A 19427-nucleotide genomic window follows, 5' to 3' on the forward strand; every position below is an offset into this window, starting at 1 on the left:
AAGACTCGTACGTACTCCAGGAGGACCTGCAGAGGATTAATGCATGGTGCGACAGCTGGCAGCTTTCCCTAAACGTAGATAAATGTAATATAATGCGCATACATAGGGGCAGAAATCCATTCCAGTACGATTATGCCATAGGTGGTAAATCATTGGAAGCGGTAACGACCGTAAAATACTTAGGAGTTACTATCCGGAGCGATCTGAAGTGGAATGATCACATAAAACAAATAGTGGGAAAAGCAGGCGCCAGGTTGAGATTCATAGGAAGAATTCTAAGAAAATGTGACTCATCGACGAAAGAAGTAGCTTACAAAACGCTTGTTCGTCCGATTCTTGAGTACTGCTCATCAGTATGGGACCCTTACCAGGTTGGATTAATAGAAGAGATAGACATGATCCAGCGAAAAGCAGCGCGATTCGTCATGGGGACATTTAGTCAGCGCGAGAGCGTTACGGAGATGCTGAACAAGCTCCAGTGGCGGACACTTCAAGAAAGGCGTTACGCAATACGGAGAGGTTTATTATCGAAATTACGAGAGAGCACATTCCAGGAAGAGATGGGCAACATATTACTACCGCCCACATATATCTCGCGTAATGATCACAACGAAAAGATCCGAGAAATTAGAGCAAATACGGAGACTTACAAGCAGTCGTTCTTTCCACGCACAATTCGTGAATGGAACAGGGAAGGGGGGATCAGATAGTGGTACAATAAGTACCCTCCGCCACACACCGTAAGGTGGCTCGCGGAGTATAGATGTAGATGTAGATGTAGATCTGTTACATCCCCTTTACGTAATACTAGTGTCGATCGTCAATTAAAGCTCATGGTGTTCACATTTGCCACGTGAAGTAAAAATCTGAAACGCGATGATTTTTCTGTTATATAGTTATTGAGAAGCCACATCAGCCACTGTAATTTACGACAAGTTAGATAAGTAATTAAAGATAACTGAGGGTCACTGTAGACCATTTTGATAGTTTTCTCTTTTGTGAAACTTAATTTAAACCTAGATTATAGATGTGATATGGCGTAGGTCATCCTTCGATCCATTGTAGAACTTGGAAACCCATTCAGAGAATATTCGTTCACATTTTTGTTGAACGCAGTTGGTTTTTACCATCCTGTATTAAAACATTTCCTTTTATCAATAGTGCAATTTATAAATGATGTTTTGTGAGTAGAATAAAATTTCCAATGGTAAACTTAACTGCTTTTTCGACGTTATTTTACCAGCTAACTAAAAATAGGAAAGCCTTGAACCCCTTCCACTAAATTTAGTTAGTATTAAGATTCCTTTACAGGGAGTGCAGTGGAGCTGACGCTGAAACCATTAAGTATTAGGTTATATAATCGCTAGTCTCACTGAACTCTTCTGAATTCTACATGTCATGTGTGGTCTGACGTCTCCTTACCAGCAACAGGTCCCAGGTTCAAACTAGTCAATTCCCTAAAAAAAAACACGCTCAGAGCGTCCTTGCGCGAAAGTGGTAGGGAGACACGATATAGAACAAACAGACACCACGCAAAATGTTTAGAATGGCGATGTATCCCAGTTGTTGAAGCCGCTACATTCCTGGAACAATCAAGATCGTTATATAGTAGTGGAAGATCGGCCATAGATCATCTCACTTTGAGGAGGATGTGTGGAGCTTCTCTGCATGCAGTGTACGGTACGGCTTCCCTGCATGGTGCCGGTTATTCGGCAGTGAATTCCGGCTGGATATCCAGTAATGACGTCTGATTAACAGGATCTCACCTGTACCGTTGTGTTTGCGTGAGCTTGTCCATAGATGTTAGGTCCTCACAAGTATGTCTTTTGGTCTTTTATGTTTCCATCTATGGTTGTGGTCGTAGTTCCCCAGATTCGGAATAAACGGGTTCTGCGAATGTCTGGAGTGTCTGTATAGTCTTGTGGTGAGTTTGTGGATTACCTCCGTGAGAGTCTCAAGTCGGTATTCCCGGTGAAGGTCCGCGATGCGTGTGTATCGTGGGGCATTGCTTATGATTCTGAGTACTTTGTTTTGTATGAGTTGCAGACAGCGCAGGCGTGTAGGCGCAGCGTATCCCCAGACAGGAGCTGCGTACGTCATCAGGGGTCGGATAAGTGTCATGTACATGGACCTCGACACCCTTTTGTTCAGTGCGCTACGCCTGTTGAGCATAGGATAGAGCTGTTTGAGCCTCGCGCTGGCTCGGTTGGTCATGTGTTGTATGTGGTCCCCACAGAGTAATTCCCGGTCCAGCCAGACACCGAGGTATTTGACTTTGTCACGGAAACGTATTGGGCGTGCATGTAGAGTTATTGGTCTGCAGTAGCGGTGTTTGCGCAGTTGCTTCGGTCTTCTAGTGAACAGAACGGCTTGGCACTTGTCGACGTTTACTCTAACACGCCATTTCTCCAACCAAGGCTCAGCCACTCAGAGTGCAGTCTGTAAGCGTGACGTAATGTTTGATGGTTCCCAATCTTGCGTGAAGATGGCTGTGTCATCCGCGTAGATTGCCATCGATGTGTTGTGTGTGGTTGGGAGATCGTTTAGGTAGAGGTTAAACAGTAGGGGCCCTAGGATGCTTCCCTGGGGTACTTCCGCGTGTATACCGTGTCGTGTTGATTGTTTTCTCTGCACGTCAGTGCTTGAAACCCCTGTCTGTGAGGTGTGAGTGTATTAGACACACCAGCCTGTCGGGGAATCCCGCGTCGCTGAGTTTGCGAATGAGGCCGTTGTGCCATAGATTGTCGAAAGCCTCATCGATGTCCAGTAACACCAGCCCTGTTGCTTTGTTTGTGTTGAAGCCATGTGTTAAATGTTCAACGACCCGTAAGAGTTGTTGTGTTGTGGAGTGGTGATTCCTGAAGCCGAACTGCTCCGGTCTCAGGATATCATTTGTTACGCGGTGCCTAGTGATTCGTTTGAGAATCACCTTCTCAACAGTCTTACTGAGCGAGCTCAGAAAGCTGATGTGTAGGTAATGTTGTGGGAGACTGTGGTCTTTCCCCGGCTTCCTGAACGTCAGGACCTTGGCCGTCTTCTAAAAGGCGGGGAAGTGTTGGTGTTTTAGTATGGCATTCGTATGCAATCCGAAAATAAAGGAAGTAGGTTACAGTACGCTTGTTCGCCCACTGCTTGAATACTGCTCCGCAGTGTGGGATCCGTACCAGATAGAGTTGATAGAATAGATAGAGAAGATCCAACGGAGAGCAGCGCGCTTCGTTACAGGATCATTTAGTAATCGCGAAAGCGTTACGGAGATGATAGATAAACTCCAGTGGAAGACCCTGCAGGAGAGACGCTCAGTAGCTCGGTATGGGCTTTTGTTAAAGTTTCGAGAACATACCTTCACCGAAGAGTCAAGCAGTATATTGCTCCCTCCTACGTATATCTCACGAAGAGACCATGAGGATAAAATCAGAGAGATTATATCCCACACAGAAGCATACCGACAATCCTTCTTTCCACGAACAATACGAGACTGGAGTAGAAGGGAGAACCCATAGAGGTACTCAGGGTACCCTCCGCCACACACCGTCAGGTGGCTTGCGGAGTTTGGATGTAGATGTAGATGTAGATGTAGATGTTATGTGTGTTAGGTACTCAGTAGCTCTATCCGTGAACTACTGGAGGACACGGTTTTGAATGCCATCATGACCAGGGGCTTTTCTAGCAGCGGAATGCATTATATCCCAGGAGACTTCGGCTGTGCTAGCATGTCGGATGTCGTCGCGCGATGGTTGGGCTAGAATGCCAAGTCGCGCGGTGTCCAGCCCTTCGGGTTTTTGGCTCCACTGTGGTGTTATATGTGTTTGTATTTTATCGTGTATGATGCACTGTAGCCTGTTAATGTGTCGTTTGAATTACTGGCGCCTGGTGCGCTGCCATTGTCTCCTGAGGCGATTCCTCATTGAGATTAGGCCCAGGATTTCCTGGGGCAGCGCCGCACTGTGTTGTTGTGAGGTGTGATCAGGCATGGTGCCTGCCATTGCGTCCTGGACGGCGTTAGTGAGGGTACTGCCTCGTCAATTTCTGCTGTTTCATTAATTTCGTGTGTGGGTGGGATGTGGCTATCGAGCGTTTCCTTGAACAATGTCCAATTCGCACGTCCGTAGCCAAACATCCTGCGTTGTTCCATGTGCTGCAGTGTTTCCTCAATGTATTGTATTACAGGTTGGTGGTTGGAGGGCAGATCGTTTTCAACGGATCGTTGAGTGTCTATGTAATGCCCTTAATGAGGGCCATGTCTAACACGTCTGGCCTGTGTCCCCTCTGACAGGGAATGTGCGTCGGTTCAGTCGGCGCTAGTATAATGTAGGTTCAGCCTGTTGAATGTTCATTCAGTTTTTTTCCGTTGGGATTTCGTATGCGTGAATTCCATTCTGGGTGTTTTTCGTTAAGATCTCCAGCGACTATTACTCGCGGTTAGATGTTGAGTAGTTTGCTGATATTGCGTGTTGAAGTGCCTACAGGACTGTTGTATACAGATATCAGTGTGGTGTAGGCTCCGTTGAACTTGACTCTGACGGCCGTAGCCTCGATTTTTTCCAGTTCAGGGAGCTCTATGTTTGTGTGCTCGATGTCTTTGTGTATGACGATTGCAGTTCCACCTGCCACAGCGTCGCCCGGTCGGTCGGTACGATAGACGCAGTAGCCTGGAAAGTTTAATTGTTTGTGCGGTTTAGGCTTAGTCTCACTCAGTAGTGCGACAAGGATTCCCTTGGGCTCCATGATCGTGGTTCTGCCCTTTTGTTGTGGATCGCGTCTGCATTCCAGAACAGGATCTGTGATAGTGTGTGCAGGTTTGTGTTACGGACCGGGTGTGGTATGTTATTCATGTAAGAGAGTGAAAGAGTGTTCTGATGGCAGTGTGTATGACAGCCCAGTATTGCCCGGGTTCGGCGCTCATGAGCTGGGTGTTGATTGTAGTGACGGCTGTCAGCACCTAGGTAAGGATTTGAACTGTCGTGTGTCGAGGGAATAGTGTTTCCAGTATTCCCCCAGGTGATATGTTGGTGTTGGGTGTGGCAGCCTGAGGTGCTGTTGTAGAGTTAGCGGCCGCTTGGGCGGGTATTGGTGTGTTGTTAGGAGTGGCATTTGTGTTTATGTTTTGTGACAGAGGTTGTGGCACCTGTGTTACCTCTATGGTGAGGGAGATGGTAGTGTGGGTTACAGTCACGATGTCTTGTTCACTGTTTTCCTGTGCGTTAGTGGTCTTTTGTGGTGATTTGGTGGTCCCCCCCTGGGTTTACGTGTACGTCTATTCCTCCTCTGGGCTTGGGGTTCTGGGGGTTCTTGTGTGGGTGTGTTTTCCTGTATAGCGTGCGTTTCTTCGCAGCTCGTGACTTCTGGGAGTGTGGTCGTGTTGTTTGGGGGCAATTGATGTTGTACAGTACGACACGCAAACGGGCGGATACTCAAATACGTTATCGCCGGCACTTATTATGCACATTTCACTGACTCCACTTCTATATCTCATTACTTCACAATAACAGTACCTGCAGCCATCCTTGAACTTCTATAACAATGCCTTTCCCATGCAGAGCTACCCACAACACAACATAGTAGCTCCTGGACCCATTCTTGATTTTATAGTACAGCCGCCGCCAAAGATACTCTGCAACAAAGTCCGCATCTACATCTACATCTATACTCCGCGAGCCACCTTACGGTGTGTGGCGGAGGGTACTTATTGTACCACTATCTGATCCCCCCTTCCCTGTTCCATTCACGAATTGTGCGTGGGAAGAACGACTGCTTGTAAGTCTCCGTATTTGCTCTAATTTCTCGGATCTTTTCGTTGAGATCATTACGCGAGATATATGTGGGCGGTAGTAATATGTTGCCCATCTCTTCCCGGAATGTGCTCTCTCGTAATTTCGATAATAAACCTCTCCGTATTGCGTAACGCCTTTCTTGAAGTGTCCGCCACTGGAGCTTGTTCAGCATCTCCGTAACGCTCTCGCGCTGACTAAATGTCCCCATGACGAATCGCGCTGCTTTTCGCTGGATCATGTCTATCTCTTCTATTAATCAAACCTGGTGAGGGTCCCATACTGATGAGCAATACTCAAGAATCGGACGAACAAGCGTTTTGTAAGCTACTTCTTTCGTGGATGAGTCACATTTTCTTAGAATTCTTCCTATGAATCTCAACCTGGCGCCTGCTTTCCCCACTATTTGTTTTATGTGATCATTCCACTTCAGATCGCTCCGGATAGTAACTCCTAAGTATTTTACGGTCGTTACCGCTTCCAATGATTTACCACCTATGGCATAATCGTACTGGAATGGATTTCTGCCCCTATGTATGCGCATTATATTACATTTATCTACGTTTAGGGAAAGCTGCCAGCTGTCGCACCATGCATTAATCCTCTGCAGGTCCTCCTGGAGTACGTACGAGTCTTCTGATGTTGCTACTTTCTTGTAGACAACCGTGTCATCTGCAAATAGCCTCACGGAGCTACCGATGTTGTCAACTAAGTCATTTATGTATATTGTAAATAATAAAGGTCCTATCACGCTTCCCTGCGGTACTCCCGAAATTACCTCTACATCTGCAGATTTTGAACCGTTAAGAATGACATGTTGTGTTCTTTCTTCTAGGAAATCCTGAATCCAATCACAAACCTGGTCCGATATTCCGTAAGCTCGTGTTTTTTTCACTAAACGTAAGTGCGGAACCGTATCAAATGCCTTCCTGAAGTCCAGGAATACGGCATCAATCTGCTCGCCAGTGTCTACGGCACTGTGAATTTCTTGGGCAAATAGGGCGAGCTGAGTTTCACATGATCTCTGTTTGCGGAATCCATGTTGGTTATGATGAAGGAGATTTGTATTATCTAAGAACGTCATAATACGAGAACACAAAACATGTTCCATTATTCTACAACAGATTGACGTAAGCGAAATAGGCCTATAATTATTCGCATCCGATTTATGACCCTTCTTGAAAATGGGAACGACCTGCGCTTTCTTCCAGTCGCTAGGTACTTTACGTTCTTCCAGCGATCTACGATAAATTGCTGATAGAAAGGGGGCAAGTTCTTTAGCATAATCACTGTAGAATCTTAAGGGTATCTCGTCTGGTCCGGATGCTTTTCCGCTACTAAGTGATAGCAGTTGTTTTTCAATTCCGATATCGTTTATTTCAATATTTTCCATTTTGGCGTCCGTGCGACGGCTGAAGTCAGGGACCGTGTTACGATTTTCCGCAGTGAAACAGTTTCGGAACACTGAATTCAGTATTTCTGCCTTTCTTCGGTCGTCCTCTGTTTCGGTGCCATCGTGGTCAACGAGTGACTGAATAGGGGATTTAGATCCGCTTACCGATTTTACATATGACCAAAACTTTTAGGGTTCTTGTTTAGATTGTTTGCCAATGTTTTATGTTCGAATTCGTTGAATGCTTCTCTCATTGCTCTCTTTACGCTCTTTTTCGCTTCGTTCAGCTTTTCCTTATCAGCTATGATTCGACTACTCTTAAACCTATGATGAAGCTTTCTTTGTTTCCGTAGTACCTTTCGTACATGATTGTTATACCACGGTGGATCTTTCCCCTCGCTTTGGACCTTAGTCGGTACGAACTTATCTAAGGCGTACTGGACGATGTTTCTGAATTTTTTCCATTTTTGTTCCACATCCTCTTCCTCAGAAATGAACGTTTGATGGTGGTCACTCAGATATTCTGCGATTTGTGCCCTATCACTCTTGTTAAGCAAATATATTTTCCTTCCTTTCTTGGCATTTCTTGTTACACTTGTAGTCATTGATGCAGCCACTGACTTATGATCACTGATACCCTCTTCTACATTCACGGAGTCGAAAAGTTCCGGTCTATTTGTTGCTATGAGGTCTAAAACGTTAGCTTCACGAGTTGGTTCTCTAACTATCTGCTCGAAGTAATTCTCGGACAAGGCAGTCAGGATAATGTCACAAGAGTCTCTGTCCCTGGCTCCAGTTCTGATTGTGTGACTATCCCATTCTATACCTGGTAGATTGAAGTCTCCCCCTATTACAATAGTATGATCACGAAACTTCTTCACGACGTTCTGCAGGTTCTCTCTGAGGCGCTCAACTACTACGGTTGCTGATGCAGGTGGTCTATAGAAGCATCCGACTATCATATCTGACCCACCTTTGATACTTAACTTAACCCAGATTATTTCACATTCGCATTCGCTAATAACTTCACTGGATATTATTGAATTCTTTACTGCTATAAATACTCCTCCACCATTGGCGTTTATCCTATCCTTGCGGTATATATTCCATTCTGTGTCTAGGATTTCGTTACTGTTCACTTCCGGTTTTAACCAACTTTCCGTTCCTAATACTATATGCGCACTATTTCCTTCAATAAGAGATACTAATTCCGGAACCTTGCCCTGGATACTCCTGCGGTTTACCAATATTACGTTAACTTTTCCTGTTTTTGGTCTCTGAGGACGGACGTTCTTTATCAACGATGATAATGTCCTCTCTGGTAAGCCGTCAGGTATTTTATCGTTTCGCCCAAGGGGGGGTCCCTCTAACCTAAAAAACCCCCGTGTGCACGCCACACGTACTCTGCTACCCTAGTAGCTGCTTCCGGTGTGTAGTGCACGCCTGACCTGTCTAGGGGGGCCCTACAGTTCTCCACCGAATAACGGAGGTCGATGAATTTGCAACCATTATAGTCGCAGAGTCGTCTGAGCCTCTGGTTTAGACCCTCCTCACGGCTCCAAACCAGAGGACCGCGATCGACTCTGGGCTCTATGCTGCAGATATTAAGCTCAGCTTGCACTCCGCGTGCGATGCTGGTTGTCTTCACCAAATCAGCCAGCCGCCGGAAGGAACCAAGGATGGCCTCAGAACCCAAGCGGCAGGCGTCATTCGTTCCGACATGTGCTACTATCTGCAGCCGGTCACACCCAGTGCGTTCAATAGCTGCCGGAAGGGCCTCCTCCACATTACGGACGAGACCCCCCGGCAAGCACACCGAGTGCACACTGGCATTCTTCCCCGACCTACCCGCTATTTTCCTAAGGGGCTCCATAACCCGCCTAACGTTGGAGCTCCCTATAACTAATAGGCCCGCCCTCTGTGACTGTCGGGACCTTGCCGGAGAATCGGCCACTGGCCCAACAGGCGAGGCATCCTGTGGTGGCTCGGAAACGATGTCATCACCACTAGGAAGCACCCCGTACCTGTTGGAAAGGGGTAAGGCAGCTGCCACGCGGCCAGATCCCACCTTCGCCTTTCGGCCAGGAACGCGCGAGCCCACCACTGTCCGCCATTCACCCTGGAGTGATGGCTGACCGGTAAGATGCTCACTGCCGGAAGACGCAGCGACATCAGGGGTTCCATGTGATTCCAAGGCCACCGAAGTAGGCATAGGTCTCACCACAGTTGCCCCAACGCCACTACGAGCCGACGCCTGCGCCTCGAGCTCGATGAGCCTAACAGACAAAGCCTCCACCTGCCCCCGAAGAGTGGCCAATTCTCCTTGCGTCCGCTCACAACAACCACAGTCCCTACACATGACTATGTTTACCCTACTCTATACGGTGACAAATTCCCAAGATAATTTTCTGATGAGCTACTCTGATAATCAAGAAACACTCACTGAAATACGAGACGCGAAAACTACGCTAGGTTTTCCCAGAAAAACTATTTAAAAGCTAAGCGCGGCAAATAAGTACAAAAACGCTTTATACAAACAGCACTCGCTGCTGCTGGTGCTCTCGCTCTGGCTGTCACAAGACAACTGCTGATTCAAGTGACTAGTGGCTAACGGCCGCGAAACAAACAAAAGACGGATTTAGGGCGCTTTCTGTTCTAAACGATCAAGAAAACACTAAGAAATCTAACACGAAAACTACGTAAAGTTTTATCAAGAACTGTTAGTTACTATGCAGAGCAGATAAACACAAATAGAATCCCTTCCTTAGTGGAAGGTCGTAAACAAAATACAAAATAAACGCTTTATACAAACAGTACTCGCTGCTGCTGGTGCTCTCGCTCTGGCTGTCACAAGACAATACGCTCACAAGCCGTGATCTCAAGTCGTACCCGAAGGATCCCCACAACATGACACAAGGAGAAAAACCGCCACGCCTTTTCTAAACAGTGGAAGAATCGGATGTCGTCACCATCCTCGCCGACGATGGTCGCGCAGGGTAGTGAAGAAACGTGTTTCATCACTGAAAACAATACTACGACATTCATCAGCAGTCCATGCTTCGAGGTCATATCACGACTCCAAAGAATCCGTTTGTGTTTCGGTGTTAACGTCAGCCTACTCATGGGATTATAGTTACCTAATCTGGCCAGTCCACAGCGCGGGATGACACATTTTCTCGGATGTCAGGCGTAGATGTGAATGTGTTATGATGTGCTTGGTGCACAGTACAGCGATCCTCCTATTTGGCGCATTAGAATCTTGACGACAAGTATGCTTCCCATGACGCTTCCATGCAGTTCGATGTGAGACAACGGTGACAGTTGAATGCCCCACACATCAAGATGTTGCATGAATCGACCAGCCGACCAAATGGAGATCCATAATCAGGCCCCATCTCTTAACACTGTGTAGCTTCTGATAACGCTGTCATACACGAGTATACATCATCTCTTTTTCATTCACAGTGACATCTCAACTTCTGACGCTTTTGACGCCCCTGATACACCCCATCAGACCTGGTAACTACAGTAAACACGAACAACACTAATGCTCTCTGATGGCCACTGTACTCACACAGATTTGTCACTTTAATGAAGCAGTCATATACCCGCCACCCGTAGTGTGTAAAGTGCACAGAATTACAGTGACGTCCGCCTTCGTCTTCTGGGTACGTCACTTTCCTTTCTCTGGCAGTGTACATAAAATTTAAAAGTGATACCATACAAACATCTTCGTTAATGGATGCGTCATAACTTAGTACAGTCACGGTTCTGTAGGCAGTCGCCAACATTTTTCCCAGAAGGCACTGACCATCGTTTCTCATAGTGAAATAAATATATTAAAACTTACGGCGATTACTTTTGAAATGCAGTTAACTTACTTTTTTCTATTCGTTTTCATTTGACTGTACCTTATGAAGTCTTTCAACGTTTTTTCTAACAAAAAACGCTTATGTGAGGTTTGTTGCAAGGCAACAATTGGCGCAAAATAGAGATTACTGAATGGTAATCTGCAGGTCGTGATGTCCAGTCGCTATGGGGAAACATTTTTGTTTAATTTTCAGTATTTAATTTACTTACACTATAAACCAACAGAAATAATGCTCTCTATATTTTATTTCTTAGTATCAGGCATGGAAAGAGAAGTCAAAGGTGAATCTAGAATGGCAAATAAATTTTCAAGAACAGATAGCACATACAGCGTCCACGAGGACTACTAATGATTTTCCAGGAATTGACTGTTATAAAAGCGTACGGACTTCGTATTCCGTTAGTTTCATTTTGACCTTCGAACAAGCCTCGGCAGGTGCATGAAGTTCTCGGTGCAGGTGAAATCAACCCAAAGAGAGAGAAAACGAAGTCTCATTACGAGAAGACTGCATTAAAATTCATTCCATTGTACACCACCAGATATCCTCAATAGTATTTGGCGAAATGTTGTGTTATGCGTGGTTTATTGTCAGTAGGCGACGAGAGAGAACCTTTTATGAATACAAACCAAGTTTGGTTTTATATATATAAACCTCAAACAACTATGTAATTATAAAACTGCAGCGTTTATACTGTGGCTGTTATCCCAACGGTATTCATCAACTGTAAAATATTAAAAGCATCTAAATTTATGTACGTAGTTCTCGTGTACGCTCTACACCCATTCGTGGAACTTTGTTTTCAATCCTGAATTTTCCTTTGCCTTTCCTTTTCATGCCTATTGTCAAACTATTAATAAATACTATGTATTGAACATTATTTTGGAATATTTGCATTTTAAGTAACCTAAAAACTGAAAATAAAGAGATTATGTGTAAACGATTGTGCTTTGTAAATAACCAGTAAACCTCCGATGCTTCAAAGAATCGAACTCCATCTTGTGAAACTTCTGGTTACTTTACAAATGAGTTAATATTAAATATTAGACGTCAAGCAAGTAAGCAAGAAAAATTTTGCAAAAGGTTTGGAACTACGTTTACAGTTTGTTGGAAGTCGTGAGATGCTCTAATTATCAAACACAGGGTGAGCACGGTCTGGGTAATTTGCTCTCCGTTTTTACTACAAGCAAGTTTTTCATGCATCTTCATTTTTATGGCGTTACATCTGCTGAGCTACGAGCAATACAGTTGTAAATTTTACAGGTATATTCACTCTTTTATGTGGATACCGATTGCAAAATATGTTACAAACAGTAAATAAGTAATAACTGCGACGCGGCAGTTATACTGCTTGAACAGCGAAAATATAGTATGTGATAAACTCTTTTCCGTTCATAACCTTGCGGCGGATATCAGAGAGACAAAGTTTAATGAAGATTTGAAATTATGTGGTTTTTGCTAGTGCTCACAACCCCATATAACGCAAGAAAAGAAGTTGGGTATTTGCACGTGTAGAGTTACGCTGCCTCACCAGACATTTACGCGGTTTCTATCTGTGATACATGTCTCATTGCAGTAAACCTTAATGAGTAGCACTTAAATTTTTAAATTCAGTCAGTGACTATACGAAACTAGCTGTTACCTACGGCTGCGCCTTGTATGTGGTGGTGCAGATTTGGTTCATATTCAAATGCAGCCCCACTGAAAGCCTCGCACGTGCTACATGTAATGGTACGGCGCCTCTCTGTCTGTCATACAACATTTAAATGACAACGTCATTTTTTGAGTCTTCAAAGCCTCAGAAGATGTATGAGACGCCAGATGCTCAGCGTCTGAAAAGCGACGAGCTTCTGACTGTTCTAATGTCCCTCTAGCTGTTAAAGGCCGCTTGACGTTCTGCGTCTAAGTTCAGTCGGATCTTAGACTGTTTCGAGATTTTTTGGGTTTGAGTAACTTCTGCAGCTCGTTCTCTCTTAGAACTATGCACTAAATCAGACGAACTTCAGTATTAATAATATGTTGCTTTATTCGTTGTTTACGAAATAATTTTAAATATGGATCTGGGACTTACCTTTGGATTTTATAGTTTTATCTCGACAATATATCGATGTAAAAACTGGTCAGATTCGCCAGGTGTTGTAGGAATTGTTTTAAAAATTTCAGAAACCATGCACGTGAGTAAACACTGGATTCACACTGTCACGAAATCCATACTACTTATAAAATTGATGTATATACACATATGTTTGTGTATGTATGTACGTATACATGTATGTACACATCTCCTCCTAAACCACTGTACCTCTTCCAACCAAACTTGGAACAAGTATCACGTAACTGTTTTGAAATCATAGCTGCGGGTGTAAGAACCACCTACCTAGCAATTGGGTGAAGGGTAATAGCATTGTAGCTCAACGCGCGCAAACATCCATACTTTAATCGTCCAGTGTTTGAGAATGAGGGCACTCAGAATCTACAAAACTTTGTCTTGCTGACGATCCCCACAAAATGAAAAAACGAAAATATTTAATCTCTTACTACCTTATTGTTGATCATGCACTAAAACTGCTGCTTTAAGCACGACGTTTTAACTTATTACTTCTTCACTAGCGCTGTATTCGCGACACATCTCGCAGATAGCACACTAATACTGTGGGGTCCTCTTGTACATCGAGCAAGATTTTGTAATATAATTGAAGAAAAATGACCTGAAACGATTGTCATATGTAGAAGAGATTCTATTTTTGACACCACTGAACCAAAGATGTTGCCTGAGTGGCAGAATCGATTATAAGTAGGTGCGCGCGGAGCGCAGTAGCGGTTGCTATTGTGCTCTGTCCCCAGCGGTTGCTATTGTGCTCTGTCACAGGTAGGATGTAAGACGTACACCTGGTGGTTAACTGTGAGAGCATAATACAATTTTTACGAAATGAAGTGATGAGTGGTATTGTTTGTGGTTACACAGAGCCAGTAAATGTTAGGTCATAGCTATTTCTATAAAAGTATAAACTGTTTGTTACTAATTTGATGACAGAAATAATATCCATTTCATATTCATTGGCAAAGCATATTCTTTTTAAAAAGAACGCAACGTGCATTACATTTAAATTACTACCATTTTACTGATAAATTTTACAGATAATTCTATTCCAAACATACTTAAAGACGGCGTTCACATATACTATTGAATGTACCTAGAAAAACAACCATATCATTCCCGACGAATTGGTCAAAAGATTTGAAAACATAAACATTGAGCTGCGTAGTGCAAACTTCGATAGAGATATGGGTCAAATATGTATATAAACACGTTTCAAATATGTTAAATGCATTTGACATGGGTGTACATGGGCAAAGCCACAGGTAAAAAAATTGTCCTAAGCAATTGGAACGATTTCATGCAAATTTGGTATGCATATTAGATGCAATATGGAAAGAAATAATGTGGTGGTAAGATCCACAAGCCTCCCAATGGAAGGCAGAATGAGGAGATAGACAGACAATGAGGTGGGGAGGAGGAGATGGGCACAGATGGAGGGTGGGGGGTCGAGGAGATGGGCAGAGACAGGGGGGAAATGGACAGAGAGGGGAGAGGTGGAGATAGACAGAGAAAGAAATGAGAGACATGGACGGAGACGTGGGGGAGGAGTAGAAAATCACTAAAATGGGGGAGTGGTAGGTGGACAAAGAAAGGAAAGAGGAGGAGAGGAACAGCTAGAGGGTGGTGAACAGGTGATGGACAGAGAGAGTAGGGAGGTGGTGAAGGACAAAGAGAGTGGGGAGGAGAAGATGGATTACTAGGGGGAAGAGGGGATGGAAATAGAAGAGGAGGAGAACATGGAAAGAAGAGGCACGAACAGATGGACAAAGGGGGAGGTGAAAACTGACAGACAAAGGGGGGGGGGGCGAGAGATGGACCGAGACAGGGGCAGGAGGATATGGACGAGGAGATGAACAGAGAGAGGAGGAAGAAGGAGATGGACTAATATAAGAACGGAATAAATATGTGCCCAGACAAGGCCGAGTACTATGCTAGTAATCTATAAAGGTGAGGCTATCGCGACGATCGCTTAACGATTATCGCAGGACCATTATACGTTGAACGATGATCGTCGGTTACCGCTTAGCTCTGAACATCAGCAAATTATTGCTTTTTACTAGTATCGTGTTTCCATTCGCAGTCACATCGTTCTAGCGAAGGTTGATAAAATGTGTTCAGCGTTCAGTAAACGCAAAAGAGTGTTACTTAAATAGCTTTTGACTGGTGAGATGGAGGACGACGAAATACTTTTCCTGATGTATGAGACGAAAAGAGCCAAACTACACCGCATGTTTGACCTCAAAAATATCGAACATCGATCATCGCACACCTGTGAGGGGACAACAATAAGTTCTACGAATTTTTCCTTCTTTCTGTTACGCAGCTTGACTCCGTTTTATGAGTAATCAAGGACGATGTATAGAAAGAATCATACAACAGATAACTGTATTCTCTAGCACTAGAAGAAAAACTGGCTACTACGGTGAGTTAAGTGCTATTGTTATCTACACTCTGAAATTCAATTGCCTTGAATTTTCAGAACTTACACATATTCAATAAAAAGCAAGGATAATAAAAAGCAGTGTATATCGATCAAATTTACTTAAAGATAAAATTCAAACTATACAAATAGTAGGAACGCACAAATTCTTCATCTACTAATTTATGTAAGTGCTTCATCTCTGGAGGCAAAATTTTTCGGAAGTTCAGAAGGAAAGTGAGAATGAGAGAGAAAAAATTAGCTCTGTTAGTGTAGATCTTTGATTTGAATAACCTATTTCAGAATTTGGTGATAACGATTGAAGCTCAACAGTAGCTGAAGAATTATTGCCAAAAATGTGGCTATTGGAAATGCTGTAGGAACCACATTATCCTGACTCCATCATTTCAGTTTCAAATCTTGTTATTGTAAACGTTTCAGTTTTTGGACGTTAGTGTAGAGCAGCTTTTAATTTTTTGAGGATTTAGCCAAACTTCTGAAAAGAGGTCAACGACACCCTAACGTTGTTCCACAAGCAGTGCCTTGATAATTTCATTTCGTTTAGGTTCCCTCATTTCTACGTTGTCTGCAACTTTTGCTCTTTTGTTTGATCTTTGTGAGCTGTGGTATTGTAGGAAGACGCCTTGTTGTTGGCTGTTGGTGCTGAGGTTTGCATCAGTGAAATTGGCGCCTCGTGAAGGTGAATACTCTCTTTTCTTGTGACATATTGAGACTGGAAAAGCTGCTGAAAGGAAGGCATATGCAATGAATGTCATCTACTCATACAATAGTATTAGGATTTATTTGTGTTGAATAATGGTTTCACCCACTTCAGATGTTCTTAGAAATGATAAATTTTGCTACATAGCCCTTTTTTCCATTTTTCCTTAGAGTAGCTGCTGAGTCGATTTTCTTTTTCTGTGTTTCTCCAGTGGTTTTTGAATTGATCAACAGCAAACAAATTTATAATAGATAAACCCACATAAATTTCTAATTATGTAATTGACGTTAATAATGATTGGCTCTTTCTTTTTTCCAGGCATTTGGCAGCTGGTGAATCCTTCGATCCGAAGTAATTTCAGTTTCGGTTAAGTGTTGTAAGGACACAAATCGACTTACGAGATACGAGATGTACTAATTTTGAGGTGGACTGTGTATATCAGCTGCGTTGACGGTGCTTTGCGTCCTGTAGTTTATTGAACTCTACGCTGTAAATACTTGAGAATTAAGGCATTTGCGACAGCGGAAGAAAGTGACTGCGAGAATAAACACTGTGCAGGCGATGCTACACATTACTGAAATACCATCTTTGACACTGGATAACTAATACTTTTCTCTGTGGCTCTGTGTCGGAGCGGACCTAACTGTATTGTTGCACGGCAGCCATTACGGCATTAGTTAGAGAATGAAATTTAAGCGCTGAGGCATAAGTGAATATAAATACGAAAGTGGTCGTTTTGTTAAAGAGAACTATCGTATAAATAAATGCTTACCCAAAGATGAGCAATTTCATCATTTTAACAGCTTTGGAAATTTATTTACATATACGCACGATAGACATTCGTCTCTGCTGCTTTATGAGTACTAGTTCGAGCCTGCTCGTGGTCCTGTTCCGTCGCATACACAGTATTCGTACTGGAACTGTAATTTACTAATATTTTCTCCTCCAAAAACTGAGACGACTACATTCATACAAGTGCTACGACAGTAAGTGGCCGCTCATATCTAACGTGAGAAGTAAACGTAAATAAGCTTTTCAGGAGAGAGGCATGCAACAGCAGAGGTAAGATGTGCAGATGCTGCAGCTTCGTACCGCCACCGTTTTATCGTTACGGGGACTGTACGAACCTACATTATCCAAGTAAACTTCTTAAACATAGGCATAGCCGGACAGTCTCGAAACTTAAGATCCGTTTAAAGGCACTCTTAATTAAAGAATAACAACGTCCTTGTGAAGCACATTAACACATTTAACTTAACATTCACGTAACTTCATTCCAACTTTAACATTTCAAATTTAACAATCATTGAAGTAAATTGCTGTTTAATTTATCTCCCTTCACTTTTCTGTCACCATATAAAAGTGTAAGTGAAATTAGTAAATACATAAAAACGTATGTTAGAGCACTCAAGAAAACTTCAGCGTCATTAATTTTGCCTCCACTTTCTCAAGAAGACTTGAAAAGAAAAGCGAAAAAATTTGAATTTAAATGGGAATTCCTCAACGGTTGAAGCGCCAGTGATGGAAAACGTATTCTAACTGTATGCTCGATAAATTTCTCCTCCCTTTTTGTAACTTCAAGGCGTTTTTCTCAAGAGCGCTTAGGCTGTTGTCGACGCCAATCGTAAATTCATTTATAGCGATATGGAAAACAAGATGATCCTGGAATTTTCCAAATGTCTGCTATGGGAAGACTATAATGGAGGGCTGCTTCCACCGCTAAGCAAGCTACCCAACTCCGACGTAATGTTACCTCGAGTGCTGTTGGTAATGAGGCTTTTCGGTTGAATCGAAACACGTTGAATCCGAAAGGAAGCGCGATCGGGAACAACTTGAAAGCTGCATTTAAATACAGATTGGGGCATGCTCGCCGAACTTCTGAAAATCCGTTTCGATTATTAGCACAAGTTCTTGCATTACCCCAGTGAATCTACTCTTAATAGTGTCCTGCTACTTACGCAAAATACTGAGTGGTGCCTATACACGAAAACTTTCATCTTCTTGTCATCAAAATTCACACAGAGACAGTTTCATTAGTTTGCCAAGAACTCATGGGTGTGTTAACGTTGACGGATTTGTAGTAAAGATTCATTTGCTGCATATTTCAGCACAGATTGGAGACTGAGCTGCCAAGATCAACAAATTAACAAATTTACAGAATTTAATTTCAGTACTATTATTTTCGTCTATGTATTACTGCTATCTGAAAAACCTTGGCATCATTGATCTCACTCATGAACAAATTGACACGAACGTTTCAAAGCTGTCTTATTATTATTATTGCTAACGATATTATTATTGTAACTATCACAAATACTTTTCTCAACTATGTATACATATTGCTCAACATTATATAATATAATTATGGAATACATTAAATTTTTGTTAATTATTACATTGCAAATTATACAAGTAGTTATTAAAACTAAATACAGATATTTAAATAATAAAGAAGACCTTCCATGGTTTTATAACTTTATTGGCAACCTCAGCCCATATACGGTCCTCGACCTGTTGATCTTTTACAGTACACATTTGAAAGTTGACACAGAGACAGATGATTCGCCACTTCCTCGACAAGATTTTCATCGTCTGTGTCAGACAACGGAGTCATCAGGTGTGTGGTCTTTCAAAACAAAAATCGTTTGCAGCTAACGACTACAGCCAGCCATTTCTCTTATTCAACATGTACGGTCGTCGTTAACGACTCTTTCGGCAGATGCTCGAAGCAACGTTGCTCCATAATAAATGCAAATCAATAAGGTTTACGATTATTGTTGCACGATCATTGTTGAACGATAATCACGATAGCCGCAGCGAGGAAAACGTACCTTAAACCCACAGGGTCACCGGCCTCCGGCCATGTGTGATATGCGTGCCAGTCACGTGTACCAGATCTAAGAATAATAATTATGCTAAAAAATGCAACTTTTTAAAGTAGCATATGTTCCTCTACAGGGCCCAAACTATTTCGACACAAAATTTCGACAAAACTGATGCAGCAGTTTAGTCGTTAAAACGTAACAGACGGAGCTACTTTCGCATTTATACCATTAGCATGGGTGGAAGGATAGATTTAATACATTCAGGACTGAATAAGCATTGTATTCGTTTGGTTGAATCGTATTGCTTAGAACATATCAACCAATGATA

Source organism: Schistocerca americana, chromosome 4 (assembly GCF_021461395.2).
Source record: "Schistocerca americana isolate TAMUIC-IGC-003095 chromosome 4, iqSchAmer2.1, whole genome shotgun sequence".
NCBI lineage: Eukaryota > Metazoa > Arthropoda > Insecta > Orthoptera > Acrididae > Schistocerca > Schistocerca americana.